This window comes from Hermetia illucens, chromosome 4 (genome assembly GCF_905115235.1).
Source record: "Hermetia illucens chromosome 4, iHerIll2.2.curated.20191125, whole genome shotgun sequence".
Lineage (NCBI taxonomy): Eukaryota > Metazoa > Arthropoda > Insecta > Diptera > Stratiomyidae > Hermetia > Hermetia illucens.
In genome coordinates, this window is record NC_051852.1 from 65867279 (window position 1) to 65888480 (window position 21202).

The 21202-nt window shown below is 42.7% G+C and overlaps 1 protein-coding gene across 15 annotated transcripts in view; it reads right to left on the reverse strand.

Annotated features, from left to right (window-relative positions):
- LOC119655729 (spectrin beta chain) overlaps positions 1-21202 on the reverse strand; it is a 135135-nt gene that overhangs the window by 87982 nt on the left and 25951 nt on the right. The window lies entirely within an intron of this gene.

Sequence of the window (21202 nt, forward strand, 5' to 3'; positions counted from 1 at the left end):
GTTACCGGACAGGACTCTTCGGACTATAGCACAGGTTGCAAGCATAACCACTTTTTGCATCTACATGTATAGTCCAGCCCTAAGATCGAGCGTTTTCAGGGCTTTATGTAAGTTCTGTGGGACTAATCCCGTCGGTGAAATTATCACTGGGACTACTTCGATTTTTTGTACTCTCCAAGTCTGCTACATATCGTCTGCCAAGGGGCCGTAGTTCCGGATTTTTTCGTGCTGTTTTTCAACAGTCTTCCAGTCCAATGGTACGGCTACATCGATTATGAAGCACGCTCGTTCTTCCTTCAGAAGCAGAACTAGATCGGATCTGTTATGATTAACACTGTGGTCGGTGGCAATAGAGTGATCCCACAGTAGTTTGACCCGATCATTTTTCAAGATTCTCTGCGGAGTATACTTATAGTAAGGATGGTAGGTTGCCACTAAGTTATACTTCAACGCAAGGTTTTGACGGAGAATCTTGCAGACGGAGTTATGACGATTGGTGTACTCGGTACTGCTCAATATCCTGCACGCAGACGTTATGTGCTGGATGGTCTCCTCTTCACAATTGCATAACCTACAACTGGGGCTGGTGATTGAGAAGTCGTGAAGAATGTACCATTTATAATTTTTTGTTGGGAGCGCAGCATCCTGAATTGAAGTTAGGAATGCTTCGGTCTCATAGAAAAGTACACCATTAGTCAACCATTTGTTGGAGGCTTCGATGTCAATGCCTGACAACAACAAATTTTTGATATGACCTCCGTGAATCGGTTTCTTTTTCCCCATGTCGATCTTCTGTTGGACTGAAGTAACATTCGGCATGGGATCCCATTCTCTGCTTCTCAAGTTCAAAGGAGATAATTTATTATCTGCCATGACGGTAGCCTGATGTATTTGGCTAGAGGATTGTTTCTCATAGAAAAACTCACAAAGAGAATGCACTTGATTGTAGTGCCACGTTTTTAAATCAAGTACCCCCCTTCCAACTCTATTGTGCATGTTGTTGTTTGCAAGAACTACCCTTACCCGTCTATTGACAGATTCTAAATCCGTATTACTCCACTGTATCACACGGAAAGTGTATAGAAGGATGAGAATGGCGAAGGTGTTGTTTGTCATCATTTTATTTTTCCCGTACAGCTCAGTTTTAAGGACAAGATCCAGACGCCGTTCAAATTCCCCCAGCAACTTAGATTTGATTATTGCCACAGCAGGTGTTGTTGCTTGCAATATGCCGAGGTATTTGTAGACGTCGTCCGAATCCATACCCTCAATTCGGATGTTATTTTGGCTGTATCCTTCGTTGTCGGTGTGTTTTCCCCGAACAATTGTTTTTATGCGACATTTTTCAAAACCCAACTGCATGCCGATATCCCTGCTGAACTGGATGGTGATGTCCAGCAAGGAGCGAAGTTGGTTCTCGTCTTGGCATACAATTTGATGTCGTCAATGTACATTAAATGGCTTAATGTACATTTCGACAATATGCCATGTTTGACTTGCAACCCGTATTTGCTTTCATGCAAAAGATGGGATAGCGGATTCAAAGCCAAACAAAACCACAGTGGGCTTAGATAGTCGCCTTGGAAAATGCCACGCCTGATTGGTATCTCTCCTGATGTTTGTGAGGATACCGATGCTTCGTGCTCCAATTCTTCGTTACTGTTCTCAGAAGGAGAACCACATTCGGGTTGATTTTATACAACCGTAACACTCAAAGGCTGATTTATAATCGATGTAGACTGTCGAGATATTTCGTTTCTGATGGACAGCCTGCTTTACAGCGACCGTATCGATTATAAGCTGTTCTTTGCAGCCTCAGTTTTCAATTTATGAACATCAAGATGTTTTGAGATGTTCGCACACAGAACTGAAGTGAAGGCCTTGTAGATGGTAGGAAGACAAGTACTTGGTCGACATTTTGAAGGGCAAGAGGCACCCTGTTCCTTGCGGATGAGGAAAGTTATCCCCTTGGTGAAAAATGGTGGAACTAACACATCGTTCAATAAGTCCCGGGACTAACTATGAAAACAACATTTTATCGGCAAAATTCTTTATTATTCATCAACATAATCTCCTTCAAGTGTAATACAATCATTCCAACGCTTCTCTAACTTTTCAATGCCATGTTTGTAGAACGATTTGTCTTTTGACTCAAAATGAGCCTCAGTAGCAGCGATTACCTCCTCATTTGAGCCAAATCTTTTTCCCTGGAGCATCTTTTTGAGATCCGCAAAGAGCCAGTAGTCGCTGGGGGCCAGATCCGGCGAGTACGGAGGATGAGGAAGCAGTTGGAAGCCTAATTCGTTGAATTTGGTCATCGTTTTGATTGACTTGTGGCACGGTGCGTTGTCTTGGTGAAAGATGACTTTCTTCTTCTTCATGTGTGGGCGTTTTTTCGCTATTTCGGCCTTCAAACGATCCAATAACACCATGTAGTAGTTGCTATTGATGGTTTTTCCTTTTTCGAGGTAGTCAATGAAAATTATACCATTCGCATCCCAAAATACGGACGCCATCACTTTGCCGGCCGACTGTTGTGTTTTTGGACGTTTCGGGCGGCTTTTACCGGTCGTACGCCATTCAGCTGACTGCCGACTTGGCTCCGGAGTGAAATGGTCAATCCATGTTTCGTCCACTGTCACATATCGACGCAAAAAAACCTGTTTATTGCGAGTAAACAGTGCCAAACAGCTCTCCGAATCATTGATACGTTGTTGCTTTTGTTCCATTGTGAGCAAACACGGCACCCATTTGGAAAAAACCTTTTTCATAGCCAATTTTTGGTGCATAATAGTAAATGCACTACCAGTTGATATGTTCCCCATCTTAGCTATCTCACGCACTTTCATTTTGCGGTCATCCATCACGATTTTCAATACTTGCTTGGTGTTTTCGGGAGTTACTCCCTCATTTGGCCGACCCGAACGTTCCGCATCATTTGTATCAGCACGACCGCGTTTCACGTCGAAAACCACCGACAAATGGTTGTTTTCGACGGAGTAGAGTCCGGATAACGTTTTTCAAGCCATTGCTGACCTTGAACAGTGTTTTTCCCCATTAGAAAACAATGTTTTATCAACACACGAAACTCGTTTTGGTCCATTTTTTTCACGATTGCAAAGGTAGCGTCACTTTAACCACTATAGCTTTCTTGGTTATGTTTCGAATTGCATCAAATTTTGGCACATCTTATCTGAAGGTTGGTAATTCTGAACCTTGGTATATAAATGACATTATTAGCACCATGTCTACGCTAGTCTCGGGACTTATTGAACGATGTGTTAAATCAGGAAAGGCAATCATCTGATTAAATTGATTTGCCAATATCCTGTGAGTGCTTTTGAACCGCTTCAGCCTGAAGTTGTGAATCTTGTCAATTCCTGGAGCCTTCCAGTTACCTGCCTTGACAAGGGCTGCTTCAACGTCGACTTCAGTTACGTCAGGCGTGGTCATTTCGGGGAGGGCCTCGCATGAACGCATAAGGTGTGGGAGCCACGCTGCTTCTAAATTCCAACGGCTGGATTCACTCCAAACACTTCTCCAGAAGTCTTCTGCCTGATCCACATCGAGGTTACTTTCCCTATCTGAGTTGGTGAGATTTTTGTAGAATCCCCGTTGGTTCTGGAAGAACAAGGTGTTGTCTGTCCTTCGCTGAAAGCTTTTTTGATACCTACGGATACGATTGGAGCAAACCGCAAGTTTCTACTTCAGCACCTCGAGGATTTCTTCGGTTGGCATATCATTGGACAGATGGTAGTTTCCAATGATGTTCGCAACGCATCTGTGCACTCTTGGTGATGGATTTCCAAGGAGTGCTTGCGTGACACGACCAATCTCCTTTCTCAACATTTCGACTCTTTTGTTGAGTCGAAACACCCAGAACGGTAAAGTCCTTCTGCGCATACCTCTGTTATTCGCTCTAAGATATTGATTATGGAGACGAATAACCGTGGCAGCTGCAACGTAGATCAGGCTGTGAAACTCTGTAGCAGTAATCTCGCTAGCCAAACGATTGGCCAAAATTCTGTCAACGGCAGCAATGATGTTAGTAGTTGCCGAAGTAAACTTGAATTTTGGGATCTTTGGCCTAGCGTCTGGGAGAATCTCAGCATACTCTGTGAATGCGACCTGGAATGCGGTCAAAGCCTCATTATAAATTGGGTCGACTTCCCCAGTTACTAAGCTTCTCCTGACTACTGGATTCATGGAGTGCCTTACAGGTGGAGTACTTGTGTTACTCCTTTGAATAGTCCGGTTATTTTGTTGACTCCAGCCCGAGCTCAAGTGAAACCTCTTGGAAGATTTGTTGCCTAGTTGGTAAGGCAACTCGGTTGTTGTTCATTATCACCCGATACTGGTTGATGACGTTCTGTTCCGGAACATGACTTAGCTCCGGAAATCGGGTTATGAACGCGTCATATAGTTGATGTCTGTACCCTGATGGATTCCGTTCCAAATCCGTGACACGGTAATAGGCGCGGACGATAAATTCGTTGAGTTGGTTCGTTCAAACCAGACGACGCCTGTGTCCCCCCCACCCTATACATACAGGGTGCGGCAGCATAACTTCCTTTTTTAAAATGCGCGCCACTCAGTTAGTTGATGTCATAGCGGAGCTGTCTGGCGTCCTGTCCTACGCTATCGCTCCATCTCAGGCAAATTCTGCCTCGTCTTCTTTTTCTACCATAGATATTGTTCTTATAGACTTTCCGGGCTGGATCATCCTTATCCATGCGGATTAAGCGACCGGCCCATCGTAACCTATTGAGCCGGATTTTATCCACAACCTGACGGTCATGGTATCGCTCATAGATCTCGTCGTTACGGAATCGTCCATCCACATGTAGGGGGCCAAAGATTCTTCTCTAGAACGCGGCCAATGCTTGCTAAGAATCCAAGTCTGCGAGGAATACATGAGGACTGGCAAGATCATTGTCTCGTACAGTAAGGGCTTTGACCCTATTATGAGACGTTTCGAGCGGAACAGTTTTTGTAAGCTGAAATAAGCTCTGTTGGCTGCGAACAACCGTGCGCGGATTTCATCGTGGTAGCTGTTATCGGTTGTGATTTTCGACCCTAGGTAGGAGAAATTATCAACGGTCTCAAAGTTGTAGTCTTTTATCTTTATTCTTCCCGTTTGACCAGTGCGGTTTGATGTTATTGGTTGGTTGGTTTTCCGAGCTGACGTTGCCACCATATACTTTGTCTTGCCTTCATTCATGTGCAGTCCAGGATCTCGCGCCGCCTGCTCGATCTGGATGAAAGCAGGTCGTTCTTCCCATAATATCGATATCGTCAGCGTAAGCTAGTAGTTGGGTGGACATAAAGACAATCGTACTCCTCGCATTTACCTTAGCATCGCGGATCACTTTCTCCAGGGCCAGGTTGAAAAGGACGCATGATAGGACATCCCCTTGTCTTAGACCGTTGTTGATGTTGAATGGCATCGAAAGTGCCCCTGCTGCTTTTATCTGGCCTTGCACATTGGTCAGGGTCAGCCTACTCAGTCTTAATTTCGTCGGGATACCGAATTCTCTCATGGCCGTGTACAGTTTTATCCTGGCTATGCTGTAATAGCCAGCTTTAAAGTCGGTGAAAAAAAGGTGCAACTGATGTCCATATTCCAACAGTTTTTCAATTGGTTGTTGCTAATGTTCTAAGCGCGGGGCTATCCGGCCTAACAAGGTAGCGGAGAATATCTTATAGACGGTATTCACCAACGTGATACCTCTATAATTGCTGCCCCATACGGACTGGGTGATATCCCCCTTTTTATACATGGGACAAATAATGCCATGTTGCCAGTCGTGAGCATCAGTTGATGAACCGCTCAGTCTAGTTGGTCGCATCCATCCATCCATTCATGTTTAACCAATTTGCCCGTCGTCTTCAGTTGGCGGGACCTCCAACTCTCTGATATTTTGGTTATTGAGCAGTTCATCAAAATACTCAACCCATCGCTTCAATATGCCCATTCTGTCGGAAATCAGATTTCAGGATGAGCAGCGATGTGTATAAGGCTTCATCTTGCTGACTTTTTGGTAAAACTTTTGCGTCTGGTGCGGTTGCTCCCTATACTTTTCAAGTTCACAGACTTGTTGATTCTCCACAGGCTTCCTTTTTCCGCGTGCCCGCGTTCTTTGAGAATGCAACATTAGTCGGTAAGCAGCATTCTTCCTTTCCGTTGTTAGCTTACATTCATCGTCAAACTGGCCGTTCCGACTTTTCTTGCAGCCAAGTATGTCTGTGGCCGTATTAATGATAACGCTCTTCAGATGATTGTGAAGATCATTTGTTGATGCGTCATCTCCAGGACATCTGTTGCTGCGGTTGTTATGGCATCTATTTTCCCGCTATACGTGTTACGTAATGCTGTATTGTGAATGGCTTCATTATTTACTCTCATCTGCTTGTTAGAGGGGATTGTAGGTGTTCGAGCTTCGCTCAACTGCCTCGTAGAAGGTATCCTTCTTCGACTCTGCAGTTTCCTCTGGTGGGACGTGAATGTTTATGAGGTTTGCTCTAGCTAATTACACCAGGCTACTATCATGGCAGATAATGAATTGTCTTCTTTGAACTGGAAAAGCAGAGAATGTGATCCCTTGTCGAATGTCACTTCAGTCCAACAGAAGATCGACATGTGGAAAGAGAAACCCATTCACGGAGGTCATATAAAAACTTTGTTGTTGTCAGGCATTGACATCGAAGCCTCCAACAAATGGTTGACTAATGGTGTACTTTTTTATGAGACCGAAGCGTTCCTAACTTCAATTTAAGATGCTTCGCTCCCAACAAAAAATTATAAACGGTACATTCTTCACGACTCCTCAATCACCAACTCCAGTTGTAGATTATGCAACTGTGAAGAGGAGACCATCCAGCACATAACATCTGCGTGCAGGATGCTGAGCAGTACCGAGTACGCTGCGTTGCGTTGAAGTATAACTTAGTGGCAGCCTACCATCCCTATTATAAGTATACTCCGCAGAGAATATTGGAAAATGATCGGGTTAAACTACAGTGGGATCACACTATTGCCACCGACCATAGTGTTAATCATCACAGACCCGATCTAGTTCTGCTTCTGAAGGAGGAACGAGCGTGTTTCATAATCGATGTAGCCGTACCGTTTCACGGAACACTGTTGAAAAACAGCACGAAAAAATCCGGAACTACGATGATGCGTTTTAACGCAAAGTGTGTGCGACCATGTGAAAATGTATTACTACATCCCGATTGTCGCAAACACTTCAGCCAATGACGCGCTGGTTATACAATACAGAGACATGGATCTTATATCGAAGACAGTGCGGATCAAGACTGAAACCCATTGGGTCAGACTGTTACCGGACAGGACTCTTCGGACTATAGCACAGATTGCAAGGATAACCGCTTTTTGCATCTCCATGTATAGATCGAGCGTTTTCAGCGCTTTATGTAAGTTCTGCGGGACTAATCCCGTCGCTGAAATTACTACTGGGACTACTTCGATCTTTTGTAGTCTCCAAGTCTGCTTCATATCGTCTGCCAAGGGGCTGTAGTTCCGGATTTTTTCGTGCTGTTTTTCAACAGTGTTCCGGTCCATGCGTCAATGGAGCATCAATTTATGAACATCAAGATGTTTTGAGATGTTCGCACACAGAACTGAAGTGAAGACCTTGTAGATGGTAGGAAGACAAGTAATTGGTCGACATTTTGAAGGGCAAGAGGCATCCTGTTCTTTGCGGATGAGGAAAGTTATCCCCTTGGTGAAAAATGGTGGAACTAAATCAGGATCGGCAATCATCTGATTAAATTGATTTGCCAATATCCTGTGAGTGCTCTTGAACCGCTTCAGCCTGAAGCTGTGAATCTTGTCAACTCCTGGCGCCTTCCAGTTACCTGCCTTGTCAAGGGCTGCTTCAACGTCGACTTCAGTTACGTCAGGCATGGTCATTTCGGGGAGAGCCTCGCTTGAACGCATAAGGTGAGGGAGCCACGCTGCTTCTAAATTCCAACGGCTGGATTCGCTCCAAACACTTCTCCAGGAGTCTTCTGCCTGATCCACATCGAGGTTACTTTCCCTATCTGAGTTGGTGAGATTTTTGTAGAATCCCCGTTGGTTCTGGAAGAACAAGGTGTTGTCTGTCCTTCGCTGAAAGCTTTTTTGATACCTACGGATGCGATTGGAGCATATCGCAAGTTTCTGCTTCAGCACTTCGAGGATTTCTTCTTGGGTACTGCCTTCGTGTCCCTGGGGTCCCATTAAAACAATTTGAATTATTTTCCCCAATTTTGTTCCCACGAGTGTTGGCGAGGCAGTCAACCCTGCAACAGAGCCCCAATGTTGCAATGTCCCATGGTTACCTCCAAAGGTAGGGAAGGTATTTGGAGGGGAGCCGCTGAAATACAGTGTAACGTCACCGCAATTCATCCGATAGGCGCGTCGATCCCTTCACCCCGGATTACGGATTTGTTAAGGAGGCTTACTCCCCATGAACGGGAAGAATCGGTAAGGGAGGACGAACACAAAGGGAAACGTTCTGCTTGTCCGCGGCTACTTATTTTCGAGATTAACTTGCGATATTCGTAGCTGACCCGGTCATGTCATTATCCGCAACCCATGACACGCGCCTGGTCGCATGCAGCTCTGCGTTTGCAACTCAGGTGAGGATAAACCTGGTACGCCAGGGGCGCTGCGGACAGGATAATATATATGATATATATATATTTTGCTTGAGTCCTCACTCCCCTGCGTTTCACCCAATATCAGAAATAAGATTACTTTCGAAAAGTAATCAAGCCTTTTCATTGATACCCCCATGTGACCATATTCTTTAAAAAGAAATGTACACCCCCCTTTCGCATATAAGGGGTGATCCCCATTCAAATTCAACACAAAATGGGGCACTGCTGCTAAAGGGACACACAGACCACATGTTTTCATATTTAGATTGTGACAATAGGTTCAACCGTTTTCGAATAAATCGGGAGTGACAGACAGACATTTAATCGATTTTAAAAAGGTTTTATTTCACACAAAAGCTGGGCGCTTTGCGTGTAAAGGTTTTGTGTTCATCTTATGCGAGGAACTCTTAATGTACGGTTTTCCATTCGTAAATACTTAAAACTTCAAAATATTCCAATATTTATTGCTAAACTCCAGATGTACACACATATCAAAGAAATAAATATTGTGCCAATCGTAAATAAATAAACCTTACTAACTAGGGCATTTCCACTTTACTCCGTGCACAAAGTTGTACTTAAAGTAAATACCACTGTTACTAACGTTACACATGTCTGTCTAACCTGTTAGACAATACCTGGGAACTTAATTACCACATGCATATTCATACACAAGGCTGGCTTGAGTAATTTATACCGATATACAAATAATTTTTAAAAAAAAACCTAAAAAATGAAAAAGGAAAACGTTCATATAAGCTAACATTATAAGATGATGACGCCAAGAGTGCAATAAATTTACGTGAAATGCAAAACTTAGATCAGCGATAACTTTGTTAATCGTAGTTGAATTTCATTCAAACTCGCCAAAGGCATGCCTTATATTATCCTTTATACCAATGACAATTCGTGTAAATTTCGGATATCGGATTTGGATGTATTTTTAGGCCTAGATTTTGTACTGATGCATAATTGTGAATTTGTTTTGAGATTCTTCGTTTGGATAGGTCCTGAGGACGAGACCTACTCCAATGCATTAATGTAAGAAAAAAAATCAGTTTCGAAAAGTAAAATAGTAATTGTGGGAAAAACTGACACCCCCTTTCGGATGTATGGGGAGCGACCCCTCAAACTCAACACAAAATGGCGCCACTTGAAATTCGTGAAATTGGTTGAGCCGTTTCCGAGTACATCGGGTGTGGCAGACAGACAGACACTGAATTTATTTTAATAAGGTATTGTTTCACACAAAACGATAAAAACACCTGTGAAATATCAAAGGCTGCGTAGGGGCACGAAATTATGTGTAACTGTAGCTGTTTTCGAGAAAAGTGTGATGCAGGCAGAAAAACATTGAAGTTAACAGCGTCAGATGCAAATCGTGAACGCTAGCGAATTGACAAACGAAATTGTAATTTTCAGTGGAAAAATCTATAAAGAAAGCTGTAAGATTATATGAGAACAAGTCGGAATACCGGAAGCTCGCGCTTCGGGTATAAAGGTTTTGTGTTCATCTTATCTAAGAAATTTCAACGCACATTTTTCTATCCGTATATAGCTACAAACCCAACATATTGCTTCATATTTTTCCAAACTACGAGACATACGTACATATTACAGCCATAGATATTACGTTCACCCTAAACAAACAAACTGCCTATTTCCGAATACCGTGCACATACATATATGCACGTATATAAATTGATCGTACCCATATTTCCGATTTACTTCTTATATCTATCTGAATAGGCACTACCCACAAAGTTCATTAGCACGCATATACTATATACCTACATACACAGTTGATATTCATATACAAATGACTAACAAGTCGGGAAACCGGAAGCTGGACGCTTCAGTTACGAAAGGTTTTGTGCATTTCTTAGTACGTAGCATGTAATATATGCATATACAATATTATGTGAGAATATCCACTTTCGGATGATATTGACATTTATAGCCTTGAATTTGCAAAGAAGCGACAACTTTGACGTATTATAACTTTGTTAGCAATAGTGCGATTTCCACCAAACTTGGTAACATCATGCTCTATGTTACACCCTATATTGTTGCGAAATTGCGTCGTCCTAGCATGAACTTAAGGGGAGTTTTGCAGCGAATTACTAAAAATTATAGTAATATACTATTATTAACTTTATTTGTGCAGATATCAGTGTGGAAGGTATTTCGGAGCCCAGGCACCATATAGTGGCAGCCTCTTGATTTTTTTCAGATTTTTCGGTTGGGTAGTTTCTGAGAATGGCCCCCGTAAAGGAATGGTCACTTTCAACCCCCCGCACTCCCCACCTTTCCAACAAATGTCAAAACTAAGCCTGTTTTCGAAAATTACTAACCGAGACCTTTAATTTGATACCCCACATGACTATATTTGATGAAAAAAAAAATTACACCCCCCTTTTGCATGTATGGGGACCCCCCCCCCCCCTTAAATTCAACGTAAAAGGATGTAACTCACTGTATGTGTGAGCGTTCACAGTTTCCACCTTTCTACCAAATTTGGTGTCAATCGCTGTAACCGTTTCCGAGAAAAATGCGTGTGACGGACAGACAGACAGACGGTAAACCGATTTTAATAAGGTTTTGTGTTTACACAAAATCTTAAAAAACTAAAACAAAATAATTCTTTGGGACCCCATTCATAAGAACTCATTTGGTTGTGGTATTGACGAATTGATATGTGATGATGACGTCATGCAGTCATGCATGAAGAGTGCCCGAAATTCACAAAAAATGGTAAAGTTTTACCCCCTATAACTTTGTTAATAATAGTTGGATTTTCTTCAAACTTGACTAGCTTGTGCATTATGTTCTTTATTATACGCATGCCAAATTTTGTACTTCTGGGATGAATATAAGGGGGGTTGCCGGGTAAATTTCTAAAATGTGGAAATATTCTATTATTAACTTTATTTGTGCAGATATCGGAACTGGATATATTTTGAGGCCGAGATTTCATAGAGATGCACTATTGAAATTTTTTTCAGATTTTTCGGTTGGACAGGTTCTGAGAACGAGGCCTGTTACACTTTTTGGGGGTCATATTTTGAGCCCTCACTTTCCTATGTTTCACCCAATATCAAATATTGAACCAGTTTCGAAAAGTACTAATTGAGACCTTTCATTTGATACCCCACATGGCCACATTTTATGAAAAAAAATTTTGCACCCTCCTTTCACATGTATGGGGAGCCCCCCCTTAAACTTAACACAAAATGGCGTCAGTTGCTGCATGTAAAGGGAACGGCAGATTACATACTCCTACCAATTTTCGTGACAATCGGTTCAGTCGTTTCCGAATAAATCGGGTGTGACAGACAGACAGACATCGAATCGATTCTAATAAGGTTTTGTTTCACACAAAACCTTAACAAGTCGGAATACCGGAAGCTCACGCTTCGGGTATAAAGGTTTTGTGTTCATCTTACGCAAGAAATTTCAACGCACATTTTTCTATCCGTATATAGCTACAAACCCAACATATTTCTTCATATTTTTCCAAACTACGAGACATACGTACATGTTACAGCCATAGATATTACGCTCGCCCTAAACAAACAAACTGCCTATTTCCGAATACTGTACACATATATGCACGTATATAAATTGATCGTACCCATATTTCCGATTTACTTCTTATATCTATCTGAATTAGGCACTACCCGCAAAGTTCATTAGCACGCATATATTATATACCTACATACACACATGTCTGGTTGACAAATAACTAAAACAAAATAATTCTCTCCGACCCAATTCATAAGAACTCATTTCGTTGTTGTCATGCGGGTTGTAGAATGCACGAAATTCACAAAAAATTGTAAAGTTTCACCCCCTATAACTTTGTTAATAATAGCTGGATTTTCTTCAAACTTGACCAAATTATGCATTATATTCTTAGTTACACGCATGTCAAATTTTGTACTTCTGGGATGAACATAAGGGGGGTGCCGAGTGAATTTCTAAAATGTGGAAATATACTATTATTAACTTTATTTGTGCAGATATCGGAACCGGATGTATTTTGAGGCCTAGATTTTATAGAGATGCACCACTGTGATTTTTTTCAGATTTTTCGGTTGGATAGGTTCTGAGAACGAGACCTGTTACACTTTTTGTGGGTCATAATTTGAGCCCTCACTCCCCTATGTTTCACCCAATGTCAAATATTGAACCAGTGTCGAAAAGTACTAATTGAGACCTTTCGTTTGATACCCCACATGGCTACGTTCTGTAAAAAAAAAATTTGGACCCTCCTTTCACTTGTATGGGGAGCCCCTCTTAAATTTAACACAAGATGGCGCCACTTACTGCATGTAAAGGGAACACCAGATTACATACTCTCGCCAATTTTTGTGATAATCCGTCCAGCCGTTTCCGAATAAATCGGGTGTGACAGACAGACAGATAGACACCGTCTCGATTCTAATAAGGTTTTGTTTCACACAAAACCTTAAAAAAGTAGGAAGTGGCAGAATGAAATCGGCTTGGTATTTTTTGTAGAAACCATTTATGTAACAAGTCTTTTCAGCTTTGTTTCTCGTTAAACCGGTTATTTGCATTACCGTTAGTTCAGTATGGCTACATTAAATTAGATTTCCATAAAGCGGGGTAAGTGGTGGATTTATGCCGCGATGAAAGCTTTTCTCCACCGCCTGATATCTCCTTTCGAGATGCACACTTTGATCTAGTTCACTACTAGGACACAAGTATCGTCGAAATGTCTTTTCCAAAGTATAAGCCAATACTAGGATATTAGTGTTGCTAGGCTGTCGTACGGAAGGTCACGGTTCAAATCACACTGGTGGCAGTGGGATTTGTATCGTGATTAGACGTCGGATACTAGTCGACTCAGCTGTGAATGAGTACCTGAGTGAAATCAGGCTAATAATATCGGGCGAGCGCAATGCTGACCACATTGCTCCTATAGCGTATCCTGTAGTGTATCGTTACGGTCTTGAATGAAGTGCTCTAACACACTTCAAGGCCCTGATCTAATATGGATTGTTGCGCCAATGATTATTATTATTATATTGCTAGTACAGTACTAGAATGTAGATTTTGAGTTGTTCTTAAAGTCCAGTGCCTCTGGTAGCCTCACCAGAGGAATGAAAAGACAGGCTTCATCACTGAAAAACAACTCATTTATTCTGCATTAAATTATTCTTCATATACAATTTTTCTTAGCCTAGAATTGCTTACTCTAACAAATATTTTCACGCGCGGACTTCATCCTGCTGCGCTCTACTGAAATTTCAACAGGTGTACTATGTCAGAATTTATTCCACTTGGCAGAATTGTAACATAAGTATGACAAATTAAATTACAAAAGAAGCAATTTTACAGTTGCCAGAAGAACTTTTTGTCTCCCCTTTTGTTGCCGTAAGCATAATTTTATATGCGAACAAAGGTGGACTTCTGGATTCACTTGGAAGCTGTTAGCATTCGGTTGGCGTGGTACGGGTATGGGACGAGGATTGGAGTCCTTTAACGTCGTTCTCGAGATTATCCTGATGGGCAACTGATATGCGTACGATGTTGAAAGTATCGAAGAATTCGAGGATGTTGGAGAGATTTCGAGAAGGAATAATGGAGGTTTGTATCATTGTAGGGTACACCTCGCTCATCTGTAAAGTAGTGACTTCGTCTTTGATGCTGCATTCGCTAGTTACATTGACAATGCTTGATCCACTTAGCACTCGAGAGAAAATCGTAGCTCCACAAACGATGTTTACGGTGGTGGCTTGCTTCAAAACGTAAATCCACTGATTTGGATTCAAGAGTTGAATCCATCTTGCCGTTACCCTGGATTTGATGATTTCGCAACTAGAAAGTGCACCTATTTCTGTTAAGAATGCCATTTCACAATTATTGATCCTTGAACCATTTCGTTGCTTACAGATAAACTAGGATTTATCAGCAAGAAGACATTTTGAGATGTCCAACTCAGACATCGGAAAATACTGATCTCTATGAAGACTTTCCAGATGTTTTATTTTTTCTGATATTTTCTCAGCATAGTCACTGTCCAAAATACCGAATAGGGAATGAGCGACGTTCCCGAATATATTGAGAGGGTTTCTTTTTCAACAGACGTGACTTTCTTGATGCAGAAGCTCGTTGTTTTCCTTTAATTCCGCGAATTGAGCGAGAGTTGGTTCACAGGACCGCTTATTTACTATTCTGCTGCAGAGATAATGTAAGTTTTCGAGCCCTTTATTTACGGTTGGTAGTTTTTCCAATAGTTGATCATATTATAGTAAATAACCTGGTCCCATTCGCTGGATGACACGTGAGTGAAACCTATCCGTTCGAAATACAGGGTGCGGCAGCATAACTTCCTTTTTTTAAATGCGCGCCACTCAGTTAGTTGATGTCATAGCGGAGCACTAGTGGTTTCGTTCAAGAGGGGATACTGTAAAGTTTTGTCCCGACACGGTTCAGTCGCCATCATGCGTTGGAATAGTGAGGAGCGTGCCTTTGCCGTTGAGGTTTACTTTTCAAGCGGATGTTCGGTTATTGCAACACAGCGTGCATTTCGGAATCACTTTAATTTAGCCCTGTTGGCTCCCGTCCCAGACCGCAAATCAATTGTTACATGGGTCACTACATTCAGACAAACTGCAAGTGCGACAAAAGGAAGAACTGGAGTCCCTCGGCCCGTTAGATCACCTGAGAACATTGAAGCAGTGAGAGCGTCAATGTTGCGATCGCCACGGCGTTCTGCGCGCAAACACGCATCTGCCCTTGGACTATCCGATCGTTCTGTGAGAAGAATTCTTCGTGATGATCTTCATTTTCATCCCTATAAGATGGCGATAGTGCAGGAACTTTCAGAACGTGACTTCAATTCTCGGATGAACGCGTGTGAGCTTCTTCTTGATGTCGTTCCCGAGGATGCTATTGTTTTTTTTAGCGATGAAGCCCATTTTCATTTGTGTGGGTCGGTTAACAAACAAAACATGCGCTACTGGACTGACACCAACCCTCGAGAATTGCATCAAAAGCCTTTGCATTCACCGAAAATCACAGTGTGGTGTGCAATTTCCTCAGCTGGAATTATTGGTCCTTGGTTTTTTGAGGAAAATGAGGTTACAGCGATAGTGAACTCGGACCGGTATGTAAACATGCTACAGAATTTTTTTTTCCCACGGCTAGAAAATTTGGATTTGGGGGACACTTGGTTCCAACAAGACGGTGCAACAGCACACACTTCAAGAGCATCGATGACTGTTTTGAGGGAACACTTTCTAGAGCGCCTTATCTCAATTAGAGGCGATTTGGAATGGCCGACACGCTCTCCCGATCTGTCCCCTTGTGATTTTTTTCTATGGCGTTTTTTGAAATCCCGTGTTTATGTGAACCGTCCAGGAACCCTACAAGATTTGAAGACCAACATCCAAGAAGAAATTGCCAACATAACACCTGCTATGCTAACAAGAATCATGACGAACGCCAGAAATCGGTTTACGCAATGTATGGAGAATGGAGGACGTCACCTAACAGATTTGATCTTCAAAACAATGTAAATAAAAATTTTAGACATGTACCTACATTATAAAAAATAAATATTTTCTGATGCATACAATAGTTTTTATTGAGTTTTGAAAAAAGGAAGTTATGCTGCCGCACCCTGTACAACCCTGGCGTTGATTTGAATGACGTTATTGTTGCCTGATCGTTTCCAAGGACTGGCAAGATAAAACAAATGAATAATAACAGGCTGATGGGAGGCTGGCTTCGTCGAGGTTTCTTCGACCTTCGGTCTGTTGTGAGTTTGCTTCGTGTTGGTTGTCGATTGTGTCGTAGCGACTTGTTTGGTTACTGGTTTCGTCGTATCGAGAAGGGAGACTGTTCCGGTTATGTTTTCTTCTTTCGTTCTGTTCTCTTCTGGAGAGATAATGTAAATCAACCCATTAACTGTTATCAGCTTGCTACCTAACGTACAGCATTACAACGGCTTCTTACATAGCTATAAAATGCCTTAGAGAGATAGCAACGCAAGATCAAACGTCAGAACCATTGGGATCGCAGGCAATAAAAAACAATATTTACATCGATGGCGTAATGGCAGGAGTCAACAGTTTAGCAGAAGCTCTGGGCGTACGAAGGCAACTAACAGATTTGCTTCGTACAGGAAGGTTCAAATTGAGAAAATGGTGCGCAAATCACAATCAACTGCTTCAGGATATTCCGAAAGAGGACCAAGCGGTCCACGTCGGGGTTACCAATGGATTTATGCCGAGGTGAAGGCTCTTCTCCATTGCCTGATGTCTCCTTCCGAGATACACACTGTGATCTAGTTCACTACTAGGACACAAATATCGTCGAAATTATGCTTTTCCAAAGTATAACCCAATTCAATACTAGGATATTAGTGTTGCTATATTGCTAGTACAGTGCTAGAATATAGATTCTGAGATATTCTTAAAGTCTCTGGCAGCCTCACCAGAAGAATGAAAAGGAAGGGTGGATCACTGGAAAACAACTCATTTATTTTGCATTAAACTTCTTCTTTTTCTTCAGCCTTTGTCCCGTTCACAAGCGGGGTCGGCTCGTCGTGATCGGCTTCGCCATTTGGCTCTATTTTGCATTAAACTATTCTTTATATACAATTTTTCTTAACCTAGAATTGCTTACTCTAACAAATATTTTCACGCGCGGAACTTCTGCTGCGATGTACTTAAATTTCAACAGGTGTATAGTACACAGTAGAATTTATTCCATTTGACAGAATTGTAACATAAGTATGACAAATTAAATTACAAAAGAAGCAATTTCACAGTTGCCAGAAGAACTTTGTTTTGCCTCCCCTTTTTTTGTCGTAAGCATAATGGGTGGTCAAAGGGTAGTATAGGTCCCAGGGCGAAACGTGGATTGGTACCCACGATGGAGCATAAAACCTGGGAAATGCTTGCTGAACTAACACCAACAGCGCTACTACTAAACCCTATCTCCACCTCCAACTGGTGACCGCTGGGAGCTCTTTCTTAACGAAAAGCTGCAGACGGAGAAGGATGAAGGCGAGTCTCCCGCGCCTAAAAACGGGACAAATTGTACCAATTGGTCCTCCAGGTTGGGGGTTGGGTAGGGCTGACAACCCTACACGGAAAACAACTTGTTACGAAGGCACAACAGGAGCCTCGGACAGGACGGATTTTAAAACAACGGACCCGGCAACGACAACGGAATAACGATTTGCGCATTTTCTCATGGAACGTGCGCTCCCTGTACAGAGATGAAGCTGATGAGCAGCTAGCCGATACCGTCCCAATATAGGGCTGATATAACAGCGTTACAAGAGATGCGATGGACAGGGACCGGTTTCCTGGAGAAGAGTCACTACACCATATATTATAGCGGTCATCCAGTAAACCATGTGTTCGGAGTAGGTTTCTTAGCCAGCCAAAAAATGAAACCTGCTGTTATCGGCTTTGAAAACATAAGCGAAAGGCTATGCACTCTGCGCTTGCGAGGCAAGTTTGGAAATATAAGCCTCATAAACGTTCACGCCTCTAAAGAGGAGACTGCAGAGTCGGAGAACGACCTTCTACGAGGCAGTAGAACGAACCCTCGAAGCCTGTCCCAGATATGATATCAAAATCATACTTGGGGATTTTAATAGCCAAGTAGGGAAGGAGCCCGTATTCAGGCGATACGTTGGCTCCCATAGCTTACACAAAAAAACAAATGATAACGGACTGCGGACTATTCAATTAGCAGGGTCACACGAAATGGTTGTTGGAAGTACCTGGTTTGCGCGGAAAGCGGTCCACAAACATACGTAGGCCTCTCCAGACGGGACCACTTTCAACCAAATTGACCACGTGTTGATCGAACGCCGCCACCTCTCAGCCTTGATGAATGTCAGAACAGATAGGGGGGCCAATATAGACTCGGATCACTATCTCGTTGGCATTGTGCTCCGGGCGGGGGCCTGGAGATGAAGCATCAACAAATGATCTTCACAATCACCTGAAGATGGATACGGCCACAAACATACTTGGCCCCAGCCGCAAAAGGAGTCGGAACGGCTGGTTTGACGACGAATGTAAGCTAGCAACGGAACGGAAGAATGCCGCATACCGAGTAATGTTGCATTCTCAAAGAACGCGGGCACGTGCAGAGACTTATCACGAACTCCGTCGAGCGGAGAAGCAACTTCACAGACGGAAAAAGGAAGCCTGGGAGAACCAACAAGTCTGTGAACTAGAAAAGTACAGGGAGCAACAGCAGCAGGCGCGGAAGTTTTACCAATAAGTCAGCAGGATGAAGCCGTATACACCTCGATGTTCATCCTGCCGAGACAAAGAGGGAAATCTGATTTCAAACAGAATGGGCATATTAGAGCGATGGGTTGAGTACTTTGATGAGCTACTGAACAACCAGAACATTGGCGAGTTGGAGGTCCCGCCAACTGAAGACGACGGACAAATACTGCCACCACCAAGTTTAGGAGAAACAGTCCGTGTAATTCATCGGTTAAAAAATCATAAGTCGCCAGAAGCCGATGGAATTACAGCCGAATTGGTTAAATATGGAGGCGACCAGTTACACCAAGTGGTTCATCAACTTGTGCTCAAGGTATGGGACAGTGAATCAATACCTGACGATTGGCAACGAGGCATTATCTGTCTCATACATAAAAAGGGAGATATCACACAGTGCAGCAATTATAGAGGTATCACGTTGCTGAGTACCATCTATAAGATATTCTCCACTATCTTGCTAGGCCGGATGGCTCCATACGCCCAGAACATCATTGGCCCATACCAAAGAGGCTTCACTCCAGGCAAATCAGCAACAGATCAGATTTTCTCTCTGCGGCAAGCGATGGAAAAACTGTTGGAATATGGACAACAGTTGCACCATCTGTTCATCGACTTTAAAGCCGCCACGGTAAAACTGTACACGGCCATGAGAGAATTCGGTATCCCGACGAAATTAATAAGACTGACCATGACCAATGTGCGAGGCCAGATAAAAGCAGCAGGATCACTCTCAAGACCATTCGACATCAACAACGGTCTACGACAAGGAGAGGCCCTATCATGTGTCCTCTTTAACCTGGCCCTCGAGAAAGTGATCCGTGATGCTGAGGTAAGTGCAAGAGGTACGATCCTCTTCAAGTCCACCCAACTACTGGCCTATGCTGACAATATCGACATCATGGGAAGAGCCACCCGAGACGTACAAACTGCCTTCATCTAGATCGAGCAGGCGGACGTCAGCACCGAAGACGAATCAACCAACAACATCAAACCGCACTGGTCAACCACGAAGAAGAATAAGGAAAGGAGAATACAACTTTGAAACCGTTGACAATTTCTCCTACCTAGGGTCGAAAATCACAACTGATAACAACTACGATGATAAAGTCCGCGCACGGTTGTTGTCAGCCAACAGAGCCTATTTCAGCTTACAAAGACTGTTCCGCTCGAAACGTCTCACCATAGGGTCAAAGCTCTTACTGTAAAGACTATGATCTTGCCAGTACTCATGTATTCCTCGGAAACTTGGGTTCTTAGCAAGAAAAATTCCGAACTCTTGGCCGCGTTCGAGAGAAGAATCCTCCGAAGAATTTTTGGCCCCCTACATGAGGATGGACAATTCCGTAGCCTACACAATGACGAAATCTATAAGCGATACAATTACCGTCCGGTTGTGGATAAAATCCGGCTCAATAGGTTACGATGGGCGGGTCACTTAATCCGTATGGATGAGGATGATCCCACCCGGAAAGTCTTTAAGGGCAATATCTATGGTAGAAAAAAAAGACGAGGCAGACCTTGCCTAAGATGGAGCGATGGCGTAGGTCAGGACGCCAGACAGCTTTTAGGGATATCGAATTGGTGGACCTCGGCGCGGATGTCTGGAGTTCCTTATTAAGGCAGGCCTAGACCGGATACCGGTTGTTGCGCCGTTGATGATGATGAAGCATAATTTTGTATGCGAATGGATCTGATACTAAATTAGGTCGGAATATACAAATTTTTAAATATACCGGCAAACCTTATTCTGTCTGTGAAAAGAAGTGAACCAACCTAATGATATTCTCTTTTCACTTTGAATGTGGGTATGAAATTATAATATTTTACAATATTCAGGATTTCAAATGATACCATTTTAAAAGCTTGTTTGGATTCTTGAGTAGCTCCAGCAATATAAGTTAGAAGTGGCTTTCGCGGCTCAGTCAATGTCACCTTGCCATTTACTTTATTATCGAAATGATATTAACAATAAGGGGGAATTGCAACAGCTCTGAAAGTAGACGCTCTTGCTCAAAGATTTGTAATTTTTATGTTTCAACAGTGCTTTTAGTGGAAATTCAAGCTCGTACGTTGTCAACTCGTACATCTCGCTTTCCTGATGTTTCAGCAGCTCTTGAAATAGAAGCTCTGATTCGGCCATATTTTCGGGACAGGTCTTATTTTTCCCATGTTACAGCAATTCTTAAAGTAGGAGATCGTGATTATAGTAATATACTATTATTAACTTTATTTGAACAGATATTGGT